This window comes from Diabrotica virgifera, chromosome 8, assembly GCF_917563875.1.
Source record: "Diabrotica virgifera virgifera chromosome 8, PGI_DIABVI_V3a".
Lineage (NCBI taxonomy): Eukaryota > Metazoa > Arthropoda > Insecta > Coleoptera > Chrysomelidae > Diabrotica > Diabrotica virgifera.
In genome coordinates this window covers 148,543,572-148,569,343 of record NC_065450.1, presented here as the reverse complement: position 1 = coordinate 148,569,343, position 25,772 = coordinate 148,543,572, and the positions used below count along the sequence as shown (strand labels likewise).

The window sequence follows — 25,772 nt, the reverse complement described above, 5'->3', positions numbered from 1 at the left end:
TATTCGTAATGTACGTAAAAGGTACATACAAATTAAAAAAAGAAACAACGAAATAAATAATCGAGAACCAGAGATACAGTTAACAGCTCCTTCCCCCCTCTCATCGCTATCCCAAGTTTTAACGCCGGCCGATTTTAAGGGCCACATTTTTAAGCTTTGTGGACGATTTCCTTGAAAGCAAATCTTTTGTATACTTGGTATGTTAAAACTTTGAAGTATGTTCTTTCAAATTCGGCTAATTTTATTTCTTAATTCTTATAAACAAAGCTGCCGTGAATTAAAAAAAAGGGGGCTAACTTTGTCCCTAATTGTCGTAGGACAATTGTTTTTCTTTCTAAATGTGTATAAAAATTTAGTCTTTCTAAATATGGAAAAATAATTTTTCTACAGGTAACGGTTAAAAAGTTATTCTAATTGTTTATAAGCAAAAAATCGACATGATCTTGCAAAATAATTTTACACTATTTATAATTAGTTTTTGTCATTTTTTTAAAATTAAGTTAACAGCATAAATCTTCTTCTTTCATAAACTGTCCGAAGTATTACTGTAACCTCATCGTTTTCTGACTTATAGTGTTGCAAAAAAATTAATTTGGGATAAACAAATTAAATAACTTTTAAGCTATTTGACCAATTGCTTTGAAATTTAGAATATAATTTAAGCACCAGAAGTTTCAGCATTTCGTGTAATAAGAATGTTCTAACTTAATTTTTACATAAATTATGAAGATTTATTCAAAATCTCAAAATCTATGATTTATTTTGCAATTTTCTAAGCAACAAATAAGGATAGACATATGCAGTGAACGCCATATTGAAGTTTTTGAAGTTATACTTCTTTACGCGCGATATGAGGGTGAATTTTTATATGTCAAAACGTACGATCCGGGCGCATGCGCATTATAACTGTGTTCTGATTGGATGTTCAAATGACATGTCAAAAATTATCCAATATGACAGCTGTAGCACAGCTGTGGTGTGGACGGTTGACGGTTTGGTTATGTATGGTTGTTGCGTTTTAAAATTTGTGAGAAGAGAAACAACAAACAAAGGTTAGTTAATAGTTATACTGCCTTTTTGAAGTTATACTTCTTTAGGCGCGATTTCATTGAGGGTGAAATTTTAGTAATCTGCGCACACAGGCAGTATGGTGTTCGTTACTAAATGTTTTAATTTATGTATTTATCAGTCCAGAAAATGTGTGGAAAGAATATATTAGTGTTTTTAAATATATTTTTCTACAAATGTGTTAAAAATGCAATTTATATCACTCCATAGGAGCGTTAAAAATGCTAGTTTAAAGCACCGGTGCTTTAAAAATTTTAAGGCACTGCAGTTAAAAGTGAATTGTCAAATTGTGAAACGTCAAAATATTTATATTTCATTTAGTAACATTAATAGATAATAATAATACCTATTTACGAATGTTTCTTCTAAAATTTAGGAATATATTAATTTTATAATACATTTAAGTATGTAGCAATTTTCTTTACAATTTTTACTTACCAATTTGTTTTGTTTATATCTATATCTAATATCGCCGTTGTCTAGCAAGTGTCTGCGTAGATTAGCGGTATGTGTATTTAGCTACGGACCTGTTAGTACTTGGTTCGATTCCCACATAAGGAATTTTTTTTTGTTTATTATTAATGGCTATTGACATCTTAGACTATCATTATATTATGGACATATAAATGATTAAAAATAATTAAAAATAATTAAAATAATTAATCGGGATGTTGCCCAACTATTTACCAGGTTGCAAATTTATCATAATTGCCTATTTCAAAATGCTCTTTTAAAAGGAATTTTTCTTATGCACAAATGCAATTTCAGATTTCTTATTCATTACAATAGTTCACAAAATTTCCTGACATTCTCACGAATCCAACGCACCAAACTGCATTAAAATCCGTCTTACTGCGCCAAAAATCGAGAGTAAGGCCTTTTTTTGTGCTTCAATGCCTCGACTAATTCGGCCAGAGATCGAGAGGTCGTGAGTTCGAATCCAGTGCAATCCTATACTTTTTTTTATTTTTTTTTAAAGCGGTAAGCACAAAATTAATTTTGTGTTTAAAAAAAATAAAACAAACTGTTTAAAGTATATTTATTTTTAAGAAATCATGTAATAGAAGTATAACTCCTTACGTGCGTACAAAGTACACACACATTCTTTTTTTATATGACTTATCAGCTTCCTACTCTCAAATTTGTTTAAAATGCTTCACTTTTTAGTAATAGACGAAAAAAGCGAAAATTTAGCGTTTTTTGATCTTCATTTGTTTATAGCTATGTATATCATCAAAATCGGCTGCAGGAAACATATAGGTTATTAATATAGATGTCCATACTACTCAAAAATTTTGGTTTCGGCCTGGAGGGGATGTGTCACGAGAAAAATCTTATTTCTCTGCACTAATAATTCCACGTCTTATGTGTGCAAGCTTAAGAGGCTATATCAGCGCGTCATCAATTTTTTTTTAAGTTTTGCGAACTTTCAACAGTACGGCAGCAGTGCGTCGGCAGTACGACAGTGTCAGTGACAGTATACTATCTAAACTAAGGCACAATATTGTGATACTAATAATTGTTATACTCATAGGCACGCTAAAAATTGCCAAGTCAGTCGATTTCTTGTTATAGATAATCGATTTTTAGTAAATCCAATGTGACCCAAAATCTAGGCATTGGATAAAAAGTTTATTTGAAAAAATAGTCTAGTAAAATAAAATTACACTACATGTAAATCAAAATGTAAATTCGTACAGGTTGAAACAAATTTTATATCAAAGTTTATGTGGGTACAAAAGATATTTTCAAGAAAGTATCCAAATCATACAAGGGGATCATTGTTTAAATAATTAAAAAGGGGTCATTTTTGCAAAAAACTTACTTTTTTAACTGCTGAGGTCATTCAATTACTAATGAAGGTGTATAGGATTGTTTTCTGCAAAGTTGAAGGGTAAATTTTTCACATAAGACTTACAAAATTAAATTTGCCCCCTATTTATTTAAATAAATATACATAAAACTTTAAAAACAAATTTGCAAAAAATTATTTTTAGCGTTTTAAATAAGCACTATAAAATATCTTATTTTACACAAGAAGTTGCGCTATGTTATCAGTATTAATAAAAACAAATTGTTCAAAAATATTGAATATTTTTTGAGATATTGAATTTGTTTATTAAATGTTACTCTATTTTCAATGGCAAAAACGCGGTTGTTGCCAAAGAAGTATTCACCTGTATTAAATCTTATTATTTTTATTTTTTTGTATATTTTCGATAAATGTGTTGATAAATTCAAATTACAATTAAACTTCCCCCAAAAATGGCATTTGAAAATTATTCAAATTTGTTTATAATTTGTTTTTCTAATAACGTCGCAGTGATTAAACATTTTGAAATACCGTTTCCATAATTGGATTCCTGGTAATTTTTCACTAATTAACAAATTTTTTTGTCTTTTTTTCCTCTTCTTTTTTTTTTCTTGGAGTTATATTACTACCGGCCCTTTTAGGGTTAAATTTTATTAAGAATGTCGAATCTCTGAGTTGTAGATTCTAGACCTGAAAATATTAAGATTGGTCTAAAATCACTTAAATAAAATGTGGCTACTTACTGAGTTACAGGGTGTTCTATTTAAAAATTTAAAAATTATTTTTACCAAGTACTTTCAAACTATTTGACGTATCCTTATCATACTTGGCAGAAAGTGTGGATACTGTACAGTCTACTAAATTGTGATAAACAGAAGCTTCTAGCTACTACCAGAGGCGTACGACAGGGATAGTTAATGGTTGACCCTTCCCAAATTCTACGCCACTGAGGGAATTACTATTTTAGTGAAATTTTTCGATTCTCTAATACTTTCTATGTAAATAATATACTCTCTACTGGTAACGATTAAGTCATTGGTTTTCGAGATATTGGACGTTAAAAATGAAACGGCATAGTTATTTTGATTCATTCATTCATTCATTTTAAACTTCCAATATCTCTCAAACTGATGACTTTATCGAAACCAATAAAGTTATTTACATACAAAGTATTGGAGAATCGAAAAATGTCGCTAAAATAGTAATTCACTCAGTGGCGTAGAATTTGGGAACGGTCAATCATTCACTATCCCCTGTCGTACGCCTCTGGCACTAGCTAGAAACGTTTGTTAATAACAATTTAGTAGGGTGTATAATAGCTACACTTTCTGCCAAGTATGATAAGGATACGTGAAATAGTTTTAAAGTACTTGGTAAAAATAATTTTTACATTTTTAAATAAAACACCCTGTAACTCAGTAAGTAGCCACATTTTATTTAAGAGATTTTAGGTAAATCTTAATATTTTTAGGTCTAGAATCTACAACTTAGAGATTCTACCTTCTTAATAAAATTTAACCCTAAAAGGGCCCGGAGTAATATAACTCGCAAGAAAAAAAAGAAAAAGAAAAAACGACAAAAAAATTTTGTTAATTAGTAAAAAATTCCCAGGAACCCAATTATCCGAACGGCATTTCAAAATACTTAATCCCCGCGACGTTATTAAAAAAACAAATTATAAACAAATTTGAATAATTTTCAAATGCCATTTTAGGGGGGGAGTTTAATTGAAATTTGAATTTATCAATACATTTATCGAAATTATACATAAAAATAAAAATAATAAGATCTTAAGCAGGTGAATATTTCTTTGGCAACAACCGCGTTTTTGCAATTGAAAATATAGTAATATTTAATAAACAAATTCAATATCTCAAAAAATATTAAATATTTTTTGACCAATTGATTTTTGCTTAATACTGGTAACATAGCGCAACTTAGTCTGTAAAAAAAGATATTTTATAGTGCTTATTTAAAACGCTAAAAATATTTTTTTGCAAATTTGTTTTTAAAGTTTTATGTATATTTATTTAAATAAATAGGGGGTCAAATTTAATTTTGTAAGTCTTATGTGAAAAATTTAACCTTCAACTTTGCAGAAAAAAATCCCATAGACCTTCATCGATAAGTGGATTACCTCAGCAGTTAAAAAAGTATTTTTTTTGCAAAAATGACCCCTTTTTAATTATTTAAACAATGATCCCCTTGTATGATTTGGATACTTTCTTGAAAATATCTTTTGTACCCACCTAAACTTTGATATAAAATTGGTTTTAACCTGTACGAATTTACATTTTGACTTTTTTTATTTTATTAGGCTAAAAGTGTATTTTTTTGTCCTTCTTAAGGTGATAGACACTCGTTTATTTAATATTTTATTTAATTATAGAGCAATTTCCACATACTAACATATTTCTCTAATTGGGCCCTGTACCTTCAATCTTTACTATAATATTACGAATTACGCCAGTAAATGGGAGTAAAAATAGGATATTATTTCCGAATTCTATCCTACTGCATGGATTTTAATGAAATTTTGGAAATAGTCTCTACTTATCTCCTAATTAAAAGTCTACCCCATGCCGATGTGTGCTTTTATCTTAAGGTGCTTCCCACACCTTCCAGGGGGGTAGAAAATTTCTTGGTTAAAATAACCACGGAAGTGGCTAGAGAACTTAATTGTAAGCAAAAATTGTTCTATAATTTTTTTTGAAAACTCAATATTTTTTGTGTTATTTGTGGTTGAAAATTGGCCATTTTCATTAAAACATCGAACGGTTTTTTGCAAATATCCTGAATACTATGCATCTGACTAAAAAACTATATAAAACATTTTTGTAGCTTATAAAAAACCAAAGAGACTAGTTCCTTCACAAATCTGCTAGTTATAATATAAAAAGAAATATGGTAGGTTAGAATAGTTTGTTTTTTTGGTGCATGCTTAAATCGTTGTATTCAACTTGAAATAACAGACAAACGGTCGATTTTAGGTGTATAATGTTACCAACACTTTTGTAGTGCTTAAATAGATCTTTAAAATAAACAATATTAAAGGTATATTGCATTCAAACTAAGCGAGATATGCTGAAAAAAAAATGACAAAAAAAGTACATTTAACATCTTATCCACCAGAATTTTAATGCATCATTTTACTTCCACAATACCTTTTATTATAGTATTATGAACGGGTTCAAAAAGTTGGACGGGTTTAAAATTAATGGTTTTTGAAAAAAAAATAAGATTTTAATTTAAAAAGCGCATTTTTAGATTTCCTTAAAAATCTTCTTTTTCTACATGTAACTTAAAAATGATAACAGATACAATAATGAAACACAAAACAAAATGTTTACTCAACAAAATCCTACATTTTTGTGTGGTCCTTTTTTTCGTATCTCTTATCATTTTCGAGTTACATGGAGAAAAAGAAAGATTCTTAAAAAAATTTAAAAATGCGCTCTATAATTTTATCTTATTTTTTTCAAAAACTATCCATTTTAAATTCGTCCAACTTTTTGACTGAACATAGAAATAACACTATAGTAAAAAGTATTGTAGAAGGAAAACGATGCATTTAAATTCCTATGGATGAGGGGTTAAATGAACTTCACATTTTTTTTAATTCCATTAGTCATCATTTTTTGCACATATCATAAAGGTCTTTTCAATCACTACAAAAGGTATTGGTAGCATTATACAACTAAAATCAACCGTTTTTTTTTATTTCAAGTTGAATAAACCGATTTCAGCATGCACTATAAAAACAAACTCTTGTCACCTACCATATCTCAGTTTGTAATATAACAACTAAAAGATATATGAAGGAACGAGTCTCTTTGTTTTTTTATAAGCTACAAAAATTTTTTGGAGAGTTTTTTTCGTTAGATGCATATATTTTAAGGTATTCGCAAAAAACCGCCCGAAAAGGTGTCATTTTTCAATGAAAACGGCCAATTTTCAACCACGAATAACTCAAAAAATATTGAGTTTTCAAAAAAAATTATACAACAGTTTTTGCTTACAATTAAGTCCTCTAGCCACTTCCGTGGTTATTTTAATCAAGAAATTTTACACCCCCCAGAGAAGGGGTGGGAACCACCCCTAAGATAAAAGTGCACATCGACATACGGTAGACTTTGTTTCTTGAGCTATTCTCTACTTATTGTGAAAATATCAAGTAAATCAATGTAGTCTATTCGGAGCCAAATAACCTCATTGACTGACCTAAATATGTGTGACAAGTATCTCGACAAAATATTTAAAATGAAAGCTGTAATCTTGGAACACGTTTTCCTCGCACTGATGTTGCCTCTTAACTATGTATCTGGCGTTTTATGCAGCATCAAGAACAGCGTTCAATAAAAATTCACTTATTCCTTGATATAACAAAAGCAGCGTCTTTTATTCCAAAGTATTAGATGAATAAGTAGATATGAGATGTCCTTTAGTACATTTTTAACACGATTTCGAGCAGATGTAATCCTATTTCTGTGACAACGTTACAATTGTTATAGCGTATTCTAATATTTGTAGGAAACATGCAGCGTCACTGGAGTGTGGATTCATAGAATGGTGATTAAATTGATTTCACTCAAATAAAATGATAAAAAAACAAATAAAATGAGAAACACATTGTAGGAAGCTAGCACATAGAAATGACACGGTATCTCTAGTCTCAGAGATTATAGGGATGGATTTTTATGGATGTTATGGGAGATGTGTTGCTGTTTATCAGATCTAACTATGAAAAGCAAATTAAACAAAAAATTTAAAAAGATCGGTGTTAGGTCTTATTTTCCAATCATCAGCGAGCGCCACCATATCTTCCAGCTAGACTAGGAGAGACATGAAAACCACACAAAACAAACATGGTATACATAGTCAGATTACACTAAAAAAACAATATATGAAATAAATATTTATTAGGATGTTGCCTACCATTACCATATTACCTAGATACACCTCATCATCTGGAATAGAGTTAAGTATATAATATATAGTATGTCCCTGTAAGTTGTATCCATATGGAAAACTTTTTTATTATTAATTTTACGAAAAAAGTTAAACTTCATAAAAAGCTCTGCATGGTTCAAAACCTACGATTCAACCATCAGATATCAAATTTTATGAATATTATACGAGGTATGTCAAAAAGTTTGAATTTCACTCAAGAGTAAAGTAGCTTTATTTTTCACAATATTGAAAATTGCTATTATGAAAAGTTGTTTGGAATTAAAAACTGTATTCTAATATGCAATTACATCCTTCTAATTGAAAAATTTTTTTTTTTTTGAAAAATTATGGATAACTAACATTATTAAAGCTTTTATTTATTTCAATAATTTGCGTCAAATATTTAGACGTTAATTTGACTGACTTTTCTTAAATGCAAATGAATGAAAATTTGCAGACATATGCAATCGCGGGAACAATACACGAATAGTCAATAAAAAAATGTTTTCATGTTTATTAATTGTTTAAATAAAAAAAAAACGATTTTAATGGAAAACGCTTAAATTCTCTTGTTTTTTACAATGTAAAAACTTAAAACTTTTACGGATTGTATAGCTGATGATATTATGAACAATACATAATTTCTCTTTTTACGTTAGTTGTTTACGTTATGCTTCATTCATAAACAATAAAGTTTCAAATTTTTTGCCGGTTCCGACTACTTTTCATGTTAGTACATCATATGTTTTATACATATTTTAATAAACATGACGATATATTTTAATGTTTGAAAAGTGTAAGACTAAAAAGTAAAAAATAAAAAATATAAAAAAAAAATTAAGAAACGCTTTTCTTTAGTTACGAGTGACTAAAATTAAAAATATAAAAGAGTCAACTAAAAAGCAAAAAAAAATGAAAAAATCTAACACATTCGTTAAACAAAAGCGTGGGGCGAAAACTGTTTATTCGATGAACACGCGCCACGCTCTCTTTGGCGGATGTGTTAGATTTTTTCAATTTTTTTTTAATTTTTTGCTTTTTAGTTGATTCTTCTATATTTGTAATTTTAGTCACTCGTAACTAAAGAGAAGCGTTTCTTAAAAAACTTTTTTTATATTTTTTTTTTTCAGTAATTCTAATTCTAATATCTCTTTTATTATTAATTTTCCGAAAAAAGTGATTCTTAATAAAAAGTTCTGCATGGTCTAAAATACTCTAAAACCATCTTAATACCATCTTATCTCAATTTTATACGACGTGTGTCAAAAAAGATAAATTTAGATCAAAAGTAAAGTACCTTTATAGTTCAAAATATTTCAATAAGAAGAATGTACTAACATACTGAAACATGGTTTTTAATTCTTAATAACTTTTCATAATAACAATTTTCGATATTGTGAAAAATAAAGGTATTTTACTCTTGAGCCAAATTCATATTTTTTGACATATCTTGTATAAAGTTGATAAAATTTGACATAAGATGGTTCGATGGTTGTATTTTAGGTTTCAGACCATGCAGAACTTTTTATTAAGAATCACTTTTTTTCATAAAATTAATAATAAAAGAGTTATCAGAATTGAAATAATTGAAAATAATGTTAGTTTTCCATAATTTAAAAAAAATAATTTTCAATTAGAAGGATGTAATTGCATATTAGAATATAGTTTTTAATTCCAAACAACTTTTCATAATAGCAATTTTCAATATTGTAAAAAATAAAGCTATTTTACTCTTGAGTGAAATTCAAACTTTTTGACATACCTCGTATAATATTCATAAAATTTTATATCTGATAGTTGTATCTTAGGTTTTGGACCATGCAGAGGTTTTCATGAAAAATGACTTTTTTTCGTAAAATTAATAATAAAAATTTTTCCATATGGATACAACTTATAGGGACATACTGTATAAAAAAACTAGGAATAGTGAAAAACGGTAATAACGTTAAAGTATGGTCTATTTATCTTTCAATTAAACAAAAAAAACTATAATTTTATCAAAGCGAAAAGAAAAAATTATTATTAATTTCTATGTATCATTAACTTATTTTTAGACGCCGGAAAGCTTTCTTAGGCTACGGTTATATTGGACGCGTAGTCTGAAGACCAATCAGTCGGACATAAACGGACGACATTGGTAGTGCGACTAGGTGGTAGAATTGCATGCGTATAAGTGCGACTATTTGTTCAGAAAACCGAGGATGAAGAAAACCAAGGATGAGGAATATTTTTATTAGATAATAATTTTTTACGTCTTAAATAGATTAAATTGGATAGATAAGAATATTAGATTAAAAATAATGCAAATATCTATACCTATATTTACTGCTTTCATTCATTTCTGTCGCCAGGGATATCCACATCTTACGAACCCTATCTCGATTGTGATAATCTTTATTAGTTTGGTCCCATAAATGCCTTTCTTTCAAATACCCCTAAAATTAATTTTTCAAGATCCGTCTTCAGACGCGCGTTGCCGCAGGAAAAAACAAACAAGTTTGTTTTGTGAAATTAGTTTAGTCGTTCATACACGTGCGTAAACTGACGGCTATTACTTATTCAATATAACCGTTCCTATTTATTTGCCCATGTTTGTTTCTGTCGTCCGACTACGCAATAGTACGTCCGACTCGTTAGTCGTCAGAGTACGCGTCCTATGTAACCGTAGCCTTGTCTTCACAAATAAGAAATATTATATAATATTATGTAGCAGAGTATTCTTATTTAAATAGGAAACAAAATTAATTAGAAACTAAATAAACATGTGGAATTAATTTAACGAAACACTTTGTTTTTAATTATTAAAACTATTATTTACGAAACGTCTAATACTCAGAATAACACGGTTTAATTTTAAATTTTCAAAAAAAAAAGAGGAAATATGTTGGATTCGGTCATCACATTCCGAATTGATGAGAAATATTAAATAAAATTGATTACTTTAGATTTCGAAATGGGTATATGGTGAAAATTCTGCAGCAGGCTAAGCAACTGTGGTAAAATAATCAAAACATTGTTGACTTTCGTACAGGCCTCAAAACGAAACGGTCTCAAATTGAACTGGCTTCAAATTAACGACGTATCAAAACGACGGCGTCCTACCAAAATACGCTACCTCGCAAAATCTGGCAAAAATGTCAGGAATTTTTGTGACTTTTTCACATTCCAAAACCGAAATTATTGTGTGAAGCCCAATGAACTGTGAACACGGATGGAATGGCCCCGTCCCATTCAAATAGTGAAGCGAGATTGCGGCCAACATACAAGTGAGTGGTCCTAGGTTCTAGAGAGAGACAGAACATTCCAGGGAAAATTTGTTACAACTAGTTACCACCAAAGTTGCCAGATGTGATTTTATAAATCCCCCACTTAGAAACTGAAATTCTCTCAAATTAAGCTCAAATCCCCCAAATTACAATGTTTTCCGCATTTTAATAAATTAGTAGTCAAATGTAGAGAACAGTGAACCAAAATTAAACTACTTATCAACACAGGGCCCTGAAACTAATTCATAGGTCCTATCTTCTTCGATTATATGAGACTATAATATACAGTTCTATGTACATTCGCAAATTTAATTTCCCATGACCCCTTAAAATCTTCCATAACTCTCCCCCCAAAAAATCCCCCAACCATTTCTGCTTAGAAAAATTCCCATAAACGCTTTTAAATTACTCCAAAATTGTAGGAAAATACCCCAATTTGGCAACCCTGACTACCACTATCAATTTGTTTACGAAAGATGGCGATTATCTTCTATCTTTCCCTGGCTATTGCTCTCTCATCCTGGCCGCATTCAATTCGCCTCATGCCCATTCCATCCGTGTTGACATTTCATTGGTGAAGCCAGATTGTATGCACAGGTAAATTTTATAGTTATTTATGATATAAGTGTTAAAAGTACACGTTTAAGGCACGCATGTAAAAGTTTGCAGAATGAGCGATAGCAAGTTCTGCAGTTCACATGAGTGCCTTAAAAATGTACTTTTTAACACGCATATCATACAGTATTTTTTCTACAAACGTAATTACAGGACAATATCTACAAAAACTTTTACTTGGACTTGACTGACATTCCATTTTTATATTTTTTGACATTACATCAAAATTGCCTATACGTTCAATACGAACTGCAGTGCCTTAAAATTTTTTTAAAGCACTAGTGCCTTAAAGTAGCATTTTTAACGCTCGTATGGGGTGCTAAAAATTGCATTTTTAACACGGTTGTAGAAAAAATGTTTTAAATATTGAGACGAAACCATAACAACAGAAAAATCTAAGTTTGTTCGGTGACATATTCGACTGGAAACGAAACGGATAATCTAATTATTTCGACACCCCCATCGAACAAGGTTGTAACTCAGTTTTAGCGATTTTACAGGTGAGGCAAAAAACGAAAACATGAATTTTTAAAAATTTGTAGCGAAATGATTAGACTTTTTACACTAATGTGATATGATATTTATATCATAATAAGGGATTACTGTGAGATGTATATTTTGTAATTTTAGTAACTATTGAAAATCTTGAGTTTGATTGAGATACAACATTGAGATTAAACATGAGTATTCGTAGAAAAAGGTTGTAAGTCGCCTAACAACTATTTTACACTCTCTGTGTTAATTATTTTTCCCGTTTAACTATTAAAAGGTTGTATGTTTTGAGTTATTTGCAGTATAGCTAGAAGAGAATGAGTTTTTAAGGGATATTTAAACAAAATATCAACTAGCAGTTTTCACAATTTTAATTGGAAATCATAAATTTTACAATAACAATAATATTCTATCACTATGAAAAAATGATGGTATAAAATATCTCAAATTTTTCGCATTTTAATTGCGTTTCTGTAAATATTTAATTAGACCATTTTACTTGATTACTTTAGGGCCGGTTGTTCGAACGCTAATAAACACTGATCATTATCAAATATTTAATTACTGTCACCAACTATCAATGTCAACTTTGTTTGGGTTGCTGAAAACATAATTGATTACAATTATGAAATTACTTAATCACTTATGTTAATAATTGTTATGTTAATTAATTAACTAATCTCATAATTTAACCAATTATGTTTTCAGTAACCCAATAAACGTTGACATTGAGAGTTTTGGAGACAGTAATTAAATATTTGATAGTGATCATTGTTGATTAGCGTTCTAACAACCGGCCCTTAGGGCCGGTTGTTCGAACGCTAATCAAAAATGGAATCAACTGATTATTATCAAATATTTAATTACTGTCACCAACTGTCAATGTCAACTTTGTTTGGGTTGCTGAAAATAAAATTGATTACAATTATGAGATTTATTAATAAATTATGTTAATAATTGTTATGTTAATTAATAATTAATAATTAATTAATCAATCAATTATGTTAATAAATTACCATAATTGATTACAATCAACTGATTGACGTACGAATGAGGGGCGTTGTTATTTGATGGTTGTTAAGGGGACTTAATTATAATCAACTTCTTGATTAGCGTTCGAACAACCGGCCCTATGTCTTTTACTATTAATATCTACTTCAAAATTAACATGTGTGTCCTTAAATAGCTTAAATTTAGAATTTGGTTCTGATTTAATTCAGTTACGGATTTAGGCTTGCCTGATGCTTTGGCATATCGTATCATGGTTATCCATTGGTCTGGAGTATATACGACTTAATGTTTTTTCCGTTTTTCTATAAGGGCATGCATTGAATCACCCTCGTTTTGTGAATGTGCCATTTCGAAAAATACATGTGTAATGTTAATATTCCACTGTTTTACTATATAGAAGTATGTAGAAAAAACTATTCTATATTTATTTTGTCCACCGCAACTATCAAAATGGAAAAAAGTCTTTAAATCCTTTTTTTATTTTCATTTCGATAAATTGACTTATGAGATACACCATATGTTTAAATATTTAATAAATTAAACATACGTGCAACAAAGTGGTAACATTTAACAACCTTGTTAATCGTCAAGTATAAAAAAGTAAATATTTAACATAGGGAGTATCCAGTGTTACTGCCTTTTTCACGCTAAAATGGCACACGTAAGTTAAAATACACCTTTTTTTCAATGGAGTATTAGCGAAACTCTTGAGAATTAAACTATGTCGTTTATATTGACGTGTGCGCAATTTTTTGCTGAATTCGCCTGTGTTAAAATCTGAAAATAGATGTAACTTGAGTTACAACCTTGTTCGATGGGGGTGTCGATTTATTAGTAGGCAGTGACAGATAATCAGTGGATGATCAGAACAAATGACTTTCGTTGTGGAATTTGTGGCGTTTGAAAATTGAATTTAGGAAGTTTTTCCGCGGTGACCACTTATTATTATGATTACGTCATGCATGTAATCGGTGTGAATTAAAAGAGGAATAAATATAATTAAATTAAATTATACTTATTTCGGATCGTTACATACGTATTTTCTTCTCTCAACTCACTATACATTATTTTTGTTTTTGACTGGTTTACATTAAATTTTGACTTTAGAGGATTGTGTAAATAGGACGAAATATGCAGTACAGTAAAACCTCGATAGAACGGACCTCTATTTAACGGACTTAGGATATAACGGACAAAAAATCTGGTTAAAAGAAATTTGCATGTAAAAAGTATGGAAAATCAAAATTGAAGAAAAATCAGTAAGGGCAGGATCTCGGCACTCTATTGCGATTAGGCCGAAGTATCGCATAGATTGACTCCTGTAGTAATGTTGGCAAATCTCGTAAACCTAGAGTTTTAAAATATTTAGTGCATTATCTGCCCATTTTATATTACAGCTTTACCAAGGAGGCATGGTCACCTTAGATATTTTTAAAAATTGATTTTTTAAAGAATTTGTACCTGCAGTGAGAAACTTTTAAGAGGAGAAACTGGTTACGCCGTCGAAGGAGGTGAAACGCTTATTGAGTTGAGACAACGCTACTGCTCATCCCTCTGAAAATATTCTACATTCACAAGATGACAACTTTAGTTGTATGATATTGCCAAAAAATACAACATCGCTTATTCAACCCACGGATCAGGAAATAATTTTATTTCAAACGAATAATAAATGGCAAAAAGTTTTTAGATGAAGTATTTTTTTTTCTACAGCATGGTAAAAGTAATAGAGTAAACATTAAACAATATTTGGAAGAATTTGTTTGATGGCCAAGATGCAGATAAAGATTTCGAAAACTTGGAAGTTCCTTAGTCCTGTAGGACAATACATGAAACCGGAAAAGAAGTAGCTAAAGAATATTTTTTACAATGGCTAGAACTAGATGAAGGTGAACTTGGGTGTATAATGTCATGACTGAAAGTGAACTGGCAGATGAAGTTATGAACCTAAAATATAAGGGTGAAATGAAATCAAGATAGCAATGGAGATAAAGCAACACTTACTACCAAAAATGAAGTCATCATAGGTAAAATTGTATCTCAACGATCTAATAACATTAACTGTTTCTATTCGTCAGATTTCGACGTTCAACTATATTATACGAATGTTGGTAATTTTAGGGAGTTGATTATAAGAAAAACAGCAAACTTCAAAAGAGAAAACAAAACTTGATTCGTTTTTCAAAGTATGATTCCCAAAACCAAGCGCGTCGATATCAAACAATGTCATTTCATGACGAAAATAATTAAATACAATTTTAAGTGTGTTTTGCCTTTTTTATTTATATCTAAATACAGTGTATTGTGTACTTACGTTACCGTGTATTTAGGGGTATCGAAGTTTTACTGTATTTATATTTTTACATAGGATTCATTCAGTTCAGACATAAGCTGTATTGCGTAGTACATAGGCTATTACATAAGTTGCCATAAAAATCTGCTTTTTAAACTTCCGCTTCTGTTTACCGAGTTAAAAAGAGTGTATAACCGCCAAGGTGTTGAGGGGGTTATGTATTTTTAAAATTGAGATTGAAGTAGAAAAATAGAAAAAAGACAAAGTTTTCAATCTAATAGCTAATAGCACATAAAACAACATCAAAAAATGTTGTTCCACATCCTACCAGAATTAAAACAATGGTAACCTCCTTTGGAAACACCTCCGAGGCTTCTACAATTTGCAAGCCGTAACGGATGCTGAGACTAAGGAAGATGAGGGAATTTTACAATTTATAATTTACGTCCCATCTGCTCAGCGCGGTAAAGTTTCAACGAGAATGGTTCCCTTCGTACTCCAATCAGAGTAAACATGTAAATCAAAAATGAATAACCATTTTCAATTTCGTTGCAACACGAAACTACAGCCGCATCAGTATTCCAGTTCAATCAGAAAGTGCAGGAAGCACCTCTACCGGTTTTGAAACTTATTAGTCTCTCATCAGGAGGCACATATGCTGCTCTCTCTGACCCAACTAGGACAAACCCCGGAGTGCAGTCACGGACTGCAACGAACGAAATGGCAGGGATGCCCTAGCGGCAACTGCTAGCAAAAGACTTAATTTTCAATCTAATAGCACATAAAACAACACAAAACAATGTTGTTCCACATCCTACCAGACTGAAAACAATGGGAACCTTCTCTGGTAACACCTCCGAGGCTTTTGCAATTTGCATGCCATAACGGATGCTCAAACTAAGGAAGATGAGGGAATTTTACAATTTAAAATTCACGTCCCATCTTCTCAGAGCGGTAAAGTTCCCGTTGAAATACTTGGCTATGGTGTGGTAGGCAACAGCCATGCTATGGCTGAAAAGATCTGATGATGGATTTTTTATGGCTTGTGGTACTTCAGATTTTGACTATTCTGTATGTTTCTACATCAACTCTGTGTGTTTGGGTATTGTATCTGATTCGAAATGTGTCTCACATTTTCTTATCTGCTATTTCTTGTTCTTGCAAGTTCTTGTTGTTGAATTCTTTTTTTTTTGTATTGTCAACCAAAGCCTTCTACATTGTTCTTCAATAAATAGGATGAGGATTACTTTTTAATTTTGCTAATTTTGATGTCTGTTTACAAAATATGTGGCAGTTCAACAGTGGCGGATACACGAGAAGCGAAAACGAGGAAATCCCCTCCTCAAAAGGGTCCAAGATGAAAGAAAAAATTTGTTGAAACGTAAAATTATATTAGCTGAAATGAAAATTAAACCACAGACAGACAAATCCAATCTCGCGTTTATCCTTTTAAAAATTGCTAACATATGCCGTCGCGCATCGTCCGGGGATCGTCTATTAGGGATAAATTAAATGTAGGTATAAAACAATAGCTCAAATAATTTGCAGAGCCATATTTAGTCAGTTTTATGGGTACTCCCCTCGTACATGGAGCCTTCGATTTTTTCACAACGTTAGTGTGTTTTACAAATTCTTCCATTGGAATGATTGGAACCATATGAAATGTGAACATATCGAAAATGCTGAGAATCTCCTAGACAGACAGAATAACCAATGAAGAGGCAAAAAAATAGAGTACAGCAGCGAGATACTGGATCAAAATAAGAAAACTACAATATCTGGGTTTTATTATAACATGTGCTGGCAGATATGAATTCCTAAAATAATAATGGAGGGAAAGATTCAAGGAAGGCGCAGCATAATAATATATAGAATAAAAATGTCCTGGCTGAAAAACCTCAGGGAATGGTTATAATGCATCTAAACTAGGGGGGTGACCAAACGTCCCGTAAAAACGGGATTGTCCCGTTTTTTAAAGATTTTTCCCGGTGTCCCGAAAAAGTCTCTGGGGACACCTAAATGTCTCGTATTTACGTTGGGTTGATTTTATGCATCTGACTATATTTTTTCTCTTTAATTCTTCTTCAATTTCGGCATTTGATTTCATTCTTATTTCTCCCTACCTTGTTACATTGTGGCCCAGTATGGTTCTCATTATCTTTTTTTCAAATTTCAAAAGGTCTTCCTTCCTCTCTCTTGTTAATCGTCGTTGTTTCCATCCCATATGTAACAACAGGTCTTATTGTCTTATGTAGGGTCATTTTTGTTCTCTTACTTAGAGTTTTGCTCCTCAGCAGATTTCTATTCAATCCATATTTATGTTTTTTTGGCTTTCAGAATTCTTTCCTCTATTCTCTCTTTTCCGGTTTTCCTTATTGTTACTCCTAAATAGCTAAAGGTGGATACAGTTTCAAATATTTATGGTTCTGTGTTATTGTAATTGTACGGCCTTACTTCTTCATCACACTCTTATTTTTGCAGTGAATAGCATTTTTTCGTAATATTCTTCCTATATTCTACTGTTCTGTTTGTCTTCAAATACGGTTTCTCCTTTTTGGTTTTTTAGTCCTCTTGTTTTAATGCTAGGTGTATTTTTGTTTGCTCTGACTTTTTTGTAAAATTGTTTTATTTTATGGTCTTTTCTGTCCTTTTCAGTATCCTCCTGCGAAACCAGTCATTTTTCTTCTTTTTATTTGTTGCGTTAGCTTTATTTCTCGCAATTTTGTATTCTTTCCTGTTTTGTTCTGACAGGTTGTTGAGTCATGTCATTATGGCGTAGTTTTTTTAATGTTCCGTCTGTTTCGCAGCCTTGATGTAATTTACGGTTATGTAATTTAGGTAAGTTAATTGAAAAATATTTATATTTCCCGAACTAACTCAAAGACAATGTTTCAATAATTACGTCTCGATGGAGGCCCCTCGGTTAGCTGGAAGGCATCGCCCCAAATCCTCCTTGGCAGTGGTGGGTTTGGGGTTAACCCCCCCCCCCCGCCCAGGGCATATGAAAAATATATAAATAATAGTAGGAAAATGTAAATTATCTTTCACAAACAATACAAAAAAATTTCAACCCGCCCCCCAGAGAAAAATTGTAGGTGCGCTACTGCTTCTTGGATGTGTCCCGTTTTTTCAAGTTTATGATTTGGTCACCCTAATCTAAACTGAACTCGTTCGGGATGTAGTGTCAAAAGTTAGAATAGTGTAAAGAAGAAGAAGAATTTCTTCTGGATGTTATTTCATTTTCGTCGCAGTATGAGGTATTTACAATATTTTTCGTAGCGAATATCATGAAATTCTGTTCAATCTTCTGTCAGCATTTTCCCATAATATTCTAGGAGATATTAAATTTAATCTACGTAGGTACTATGTCCTTTTCTGTCTGTTCTATCAACTCTTATAAATGGTTTCTAGGGTTTTCACTTCTTCCACCACAAAAAATTTTTATTTTATTGAAATCTTTATTCCACATCCCAATTTTGGCTTTATCTACCACTTACTTCGTTATTTAAGCTAATGTTGCTGATTTTAAATGTGCTTTATTATACAGATCTTTCTCCTCACAAGATCTTATATTTATTTCTTTATTCCATCAATTATTTTTGTTCTTTATACTATTTGTAATATCCATTATCTGTAAATTCGTATGATCGCAAAATTTTATTTTTCTTTCCAAATGGGCCAATCACAGTGCTAATTACTTTTCTTTCGGTATTAATATTTAAGTCATCTAATAGAATTACACACTTCTAAGCTTCAATACTTCTCTACTAGGCCTGGATCTCGCGTACCAAAAAAAAGTTGATTAATAGCAAGCTGAAAATTTGTTAATACCTTAACAGTGTCTAGTCGGACAAACTTGTATGTATAAGTCGATCAAAGGATAACCTGACCCAAAAAATAAAAGGAGAATGAAAATTTGGGAATAGGTAGATGAAATTGTCTATTATTATATAAAAAAGTTCAAAATTCTACATCCCTTCAATTTAACAAAAATTGGGGGTGAACCCCCATCTGGGGGGTAAAAAAATATACATTCAAAATAAGTCTGGAATCGGATAAAATTACTAATTCTAAGTAATTTTTGTTATATAGGGTTTTTTACTAAGCCAATATTTTTCAAGTTATTTGCGAGTGAATATTTTCATTTTTAACAAAAAAGAAACATGTTTTGGACAGTTTTTCGCAGATAACTCAAAAAGCGAGTATTTTAGCGAAAAAAATATTCCTAGCAAAAATATAATTTATAATAAAAAAATATGAAAAAAAAATTTTAAGAAACGCTTTTCTTTAGTTACGAGTAACTAAAATTAAAAATATTATAAAAAAATCAACTAAAAAGCAAAAAATAAAAAAAAAATTGAAAAAATCTAACACATCCGTCAAAGAAAAACGTGGCGCGTGTTCATCGAATAAACGGTTTTCGCTCCATGCTTTTCTTTAACGAATGTGTTAGATTTTTTCAATTTTAGTATAATAAATAATAATTATTTATAATAAAGTAGAATAATATTTTTAATTTTAGTCACTCGTAACTAAAGAAAAGCGTTTCTTAAAATTTGTTTTTTCATATTTTTTTATTTTTTGCTTTTTAGTCTTACACTTTTCAAACATTAAAATATATCGTCATGTTTCTTAAAATATGTCTAAAACATACGATGTACTAACATGAAAAGTAGTCGGAATCGGCAAAAAATTTGAAACTTTATTGTTTATTAATGAAACATAATGTAAACTATTAACGTAAAAAGTGAAATTATGTATTGTTCATATCATTAGCAAACAATCCGTAAAAGTTTCAAGTTTTTACATTGTAAAAAACAAGAGAATTTAAGCGTTTTCCATTAAAATTGCTTTTTTTATTTAAACAATTAATAAACACAAAAAAAAACTTTTTTTGACCCTTCGTGTATTGTTCCCGCGAATGCATATGTCTGCAAATTTTCATTCATTTGCACTGAAGAAAAGGCAGTCAAATTAACGTCTAAAGATTTGACGCAAACTATTGAACTAAATAAAAGCGTTTAAAAAAGTAAAAAAAATGGTGTAACCACGAAGTCCGTAGGCTCAGTAGAATCAGAGTTGTAGCTAATGAAAAGTAAGTTCTTATTCGTCAAATTCCAAATCGAATATTTCACGAACGAGTCAATAATCACGAGTTTATGCAAATTTTGAACAGCCATAGGATAACCAATTGTTGTCTAACAGAAAAACAAAAAATCTAAAATATTAAGAAAGGCAAAACGTACATTTTATTACTCTTTGCAATCTTTGGTATTACTAATATTTTTTATGTTATTTTGAAAAAAAAATTGAATTTTTTTCAAAATTAAAAAAAATGAATTTTTCTTTAAGACCAAATTTTTTCAAAAAATAAGCTCTTTGAACCAATGAAACTCACAGCTCGTTTAAATAATACTTAAGTGAAGTAACTTATGAAGCGGTAACGATTAGTTTTATTTGGGATGCTAATTAGGGGGTGATTTTCGCGATTCTTTTTACCAAAACTAACCTAATTATAATTTTAGAAGTTTTTTTTTCAAAAACAAAAATGAACCTTTTTCAAGCACTTTTGTTATCCGTTTTCCCCGAAAAGTGCTCTGGTTTTTGGTTATTTCACGTTGAAATACTTTTAATTAGCTACAACTCTGCTTTTTCTGGGTCTACAGACCTTATACATATACCATTTTTTTGTCACTTTTTTATAAGCTATATTTTTTCGATAAAATACTTGCTTTTAGAATTATTTGAGAAAAACGGTCCTAAAACATGTTTTTTTGTTAAAAATTAACATATTCATTCGCAAATAACTCAAAAAGTATTGACTTAGCGAAAAAACTCTATGGAACAAAAATGGCTTATAATTAGTCATTTTTCGATTTCAGAGCAAAACTCATTAAAACGTATTAGTGAATTTTTCCTTACAATCTGGAATGCTGAATCGGTACTTCTACTGAATCTATTTTGCTATTAAGCAGACGACTTGTGTGTTACATTGTATTGTTGAAACTGTACATTATATTTGTGTGCATTATCTGTTCAGCGATTCATTAAAAAAGCTTAATAAAATGAGCTTAAATTTCTTTGTAACAGTGATAGCTTATATAAAAGGTACCTAACATAATCTATTTTGCGATTAAGCAGGCGACTTTTGTGGCTGTCATAAATGCCGAAAGAATTGCATTTATTTTCGAAGAACGAAACTTATTGTTCATTTTTAAATAATAGACTCTTATTTCTGATAGTTCGTTTGTTGTAAGTCAGCGAAATTTTAGGGAGACAAATTCATTAACTTCTCAATAGCCAATAATTGTGTTCAAGGAAAAACTCATCAAGTACAAAAATTTATCTAATTTTGATTGTTTCATAGTTCCTGTGACAAAATATGGCTTAAAATATCTGTTTTTATTTATTATTTAAAGTTGCATTACAATAATTCCAATATTTGAGTCAGATGAATTTAAAAAACAATTTCTACATTTAAATCGATTTTTTTCAACATTCTGAAAAGTGTAGTTAGTGAGGTTTGCCTCTAATAGGACGAATATGAAAAAATGTTTGCCCGACAGATATGTTGGGCATTTTAATAAGTCCGAGACGTAGAACTTGTCAACTGCCAGGGATAATATTGGTGGTAAATAGAAATCTGACTTTTGCATGAGAGTTTAATGAGAGGCTAAGAAATCGATTGGAAGTGCTGTCCGACAAAATAAATGGGACGTATTCGTAGTCTGACGTTCGAAACCTCTAACCTGTTCCACAATTGAAACTTCCCCTGTTCCAGTGTTCCCGGATATCAAGGTTTGTCCGACTAGACACCGTTAAGCTATTAATGGCTGGTTGCACCAACAGATCTTAAGCTCCAGCTTAGCTAAGCTCTACTTATAGATAGGGCCTTCTTGAGTATCACTTACGTTGCACCATAATTTTAGATTCTTACCTTATTATCAATTATATCTATTATTATATTATGATATCCTTACTGTAATGTATTATAAATATATTATATTAATTCTTATGATATTCTCGACTTAAGCTTAAGATCTGTTGGTGCAACCAGGCATAACAAGTTTTCAGCTTACTATTAATACATTTTTTTTGGTAAGTACGCGGGTTCCAGGCCTATACAAAGTCCGTCAATTTGTCATAAAACTCATTCCTTACCTCGTCTGTTTCACTTTCAGTTGGTGCATGTACTAAGTCATGTCCTTTTAGCTTTATCTCAGCTTCTGCGTAGGCGTCCACCGTGCATTGTCTTGGGAGGTGAGGTGTTAAAACCTAGTAAAATTCAATGTTTTAGAGGAAGGGTTTATAATTGAACTGTATCATATATTAATGGATTTGTTTCCATTTGGCTGTCTTGTTACACTTTATGAAGTGCAATAAATAGTCTGACAATAGTGGTAACACTCATATGTGGCAATACGTGACTCAGATGCCATTGTTTGTCAGTGCTGCCCAGCCTAGCTTGCAACTCGTGTGCCTGGTATTTTCTATTCTTGGTGTTTAGAGTTATAATAAACTTTGCGAGTTTTCATTGCTCTCTAGTGATATTCTGACAGGCCTATACTATTTTTGTGAATTTAGTAAAAATTGCGCGTTCGTTACACTAGTGGTACCAGAACATCATGGGAAATCCAGATATGTACATCTCACGAAGGAAAATAGCAGAAATAAAAACTTAATATTCAATACTAATCACTAAAATTTCAAAGGCAACATGGACCGTATAAAGAAAAAACTTACATACCATTATTAAACAAAAGTAAAATTTTCTGAGGTGGCTCTAATAATATGATCACTAGTGCTCGGGAAATATGCACTTAAAAAGCCCTAACATATGCATGCAAATACGCACAAAAAAACAGTTGAAATATGCACTAAAATATGCTTTTATGGATAATGCATATAAATAAAAACACGGTAATTCCTATTTTGTAGGTATATAGTTATTCATTTTATGCCAATGGCCTAGCTGTCGAAGCATTTAAGCTAAATAAAAAAAATATTTATTGAAATTTCTATTAGCTATATCATTATATTCATTTATTCTATATATTGATTATCATCATTTTTATTATATTAATATTACAATTAAATCTATAGATAATTAAATGTTTTTCTAAAGTTTCTGCAGAAAAGCTGAGCCGTCTATCTGATAGTAATTGTTTATATACGGAAAAACTTCTTTCTATTTCACATGAAGTTAAAGGAGCAAATTTTTATATTGTATAATCAAGGGTTCTACCTATAACATTAAATAATTATCTTAATATTATCATTTCCCATCTTAATATTATTTAAGTATTTTAATTACTTTTTGATATCCCTCATTTTTCTTTAACACCTTGCAGAATTTTTGATACACTTTGTTGGTTTCCCCAACGTGTTTAATTTTTTCATTTAATGAATAATAATTGATAATTTCAGTACTTTAGCCTAATTAATGAAATGTTTCGCTTTTCTAATTTAGTAATTGTTTCAGCAATGTTTACAAAATTGGTTTGAATATGTGTCAAATTACTTTTTAATAACGGTTTTTTTAAACATCCACACATTTTTTATAGCACCTGAGTTATCTACACCTAAACTACAAAAATGGTGTCTCTAATTCACTCAAAATTATGGATTATGAAATTTACAGAATTTAACCCTGTTTCACGGTTTCTCGCCGAAGGGGTTTTAAAAATATTTTTTATATTTAATACAAGAGTATTGATCATTGGAAATTCTGTCCTTACAGTTTCTGCTACCCTATTTAAAGCGTGTGCTAAACAGGTAACAAATTTGAAAAAAATATTTTTAAATGTTGTCCACCTTTGGTCATATGGCGCAGCATTAATTAACAATAAAAAAAGAATGTATGTGTATTTTGTACGCACGTAAGAAGATATTCTTCTATTATATAGGTAATTTAAACGAAGTAGGTAAATATACTTAACAGGCTAATTTAATAAAAAAATTTTTATTAAAATAACGAAAAATAAAAAAAAGTATGAATCGTCCAGGATTAGAACCCGCGACCTTCCGTGTGCTTCCGTTCTCTGTCCCACCGCTCTGCCAACTACGCCATCGAGCCACTTGAATTGACACATAAGTTTCGGATATAATTACACGACACGGCGACAAACTGTAAACATGTTATGCCTACATATTTTATTATTTTACTACAGGGAAACACAAATCCAAAAACACAAGAATTATAATAAATAATACATTTCCTAAAACCACTAATATATTCTTGTAATGACTTATTTGCACGGTTACAGATACATACATACCTATCTTGAAAGATTAGCAATGAACTACATACTGTCAGTGTGCGCAGGCGCGTGGTTCATGTACAATTTTACCCTCAATCGATTCGCCGCTAAAGAAGAATATCTTCAAAAATTTCACTAACAAAATGTACTGCATATTGTAGAGTCCCCTTCGTCTCCTTTATTCGTCGTCTCTTTGCCTCAAAAATTGTAAAAGGCAGATATTAAGGATGTTACCAGAAAGTGGTTCCACGGGAATTTTCAGATTTATTGTTTTGATCGGAGACTTCTCATTTATCTGTAAAACTTTTTGTGTTAGTATCGTTTGAGGTAAAAAAAGTCCGAAAATATGCAATTTTAATAAATGCATATGCACTTATAAAATTTATCCAAAATATGCAAATATGCACTTAATATGCATTTTGAATATTTCCCGAGCTCTAATGATCACCCACTGTATTATGTTTTTAGCAGAATTACGAATGTCATAAGTATGGATTTCTGTCCACTGGCGAATATTACGAGCCATGACGTCTTTTTATGCCCTAGACTTCTCTTACCCTGTAACTTTCCTTAGAGTACCATTTGCTGAAGAATGTATCGTTTTTCTGGTAGTATTGTCCTTTTCATGAGCATTTTTCAGTGCGTAACAAATTATAGGAAAAAGGGTAAGTCCGTGATAATACACATTTATGACATTTATTCTAACATGACATTTTAGTTAAATCTGACAGTTGTCACATTTTATTTTCAATTTGGAATAAAAACAAATCAAATGTGTTTCTTGCATTTATAAAATGGTATTTTCTTTGATTTGTATAGTCTTATAAATTATACAGATTATATTTGTAATACTATTATCTAATTAAAAAAAATATTTTTCTATTATGGCGCCATCTATCGACAACTAGAATAACTAGAATAAATGTTATAAATGTCACCGACGAAATGTAATCACCGAAGTGCGTTTTTTTCTGTCACATACAATTTAATGCGTTAGAAAGAAA

The 25,772-nt window shown here is 30.6% G+C and overlaps 1 protein-coding gene across 1 annotated transcript in view; it reads right to left on the bottom strand.

Moving 5' to 3' along the window:
• The window catches only part of LOC114331900 (orexin/Hypocretin receptor type 1-like), a 1,700,655-nt gene that overhangs the window by 1,223,293 nt on the left and 451,590 nt on the right, over nt 1-25,772 (bottom strand). The window lies entirely within an intron of this gene.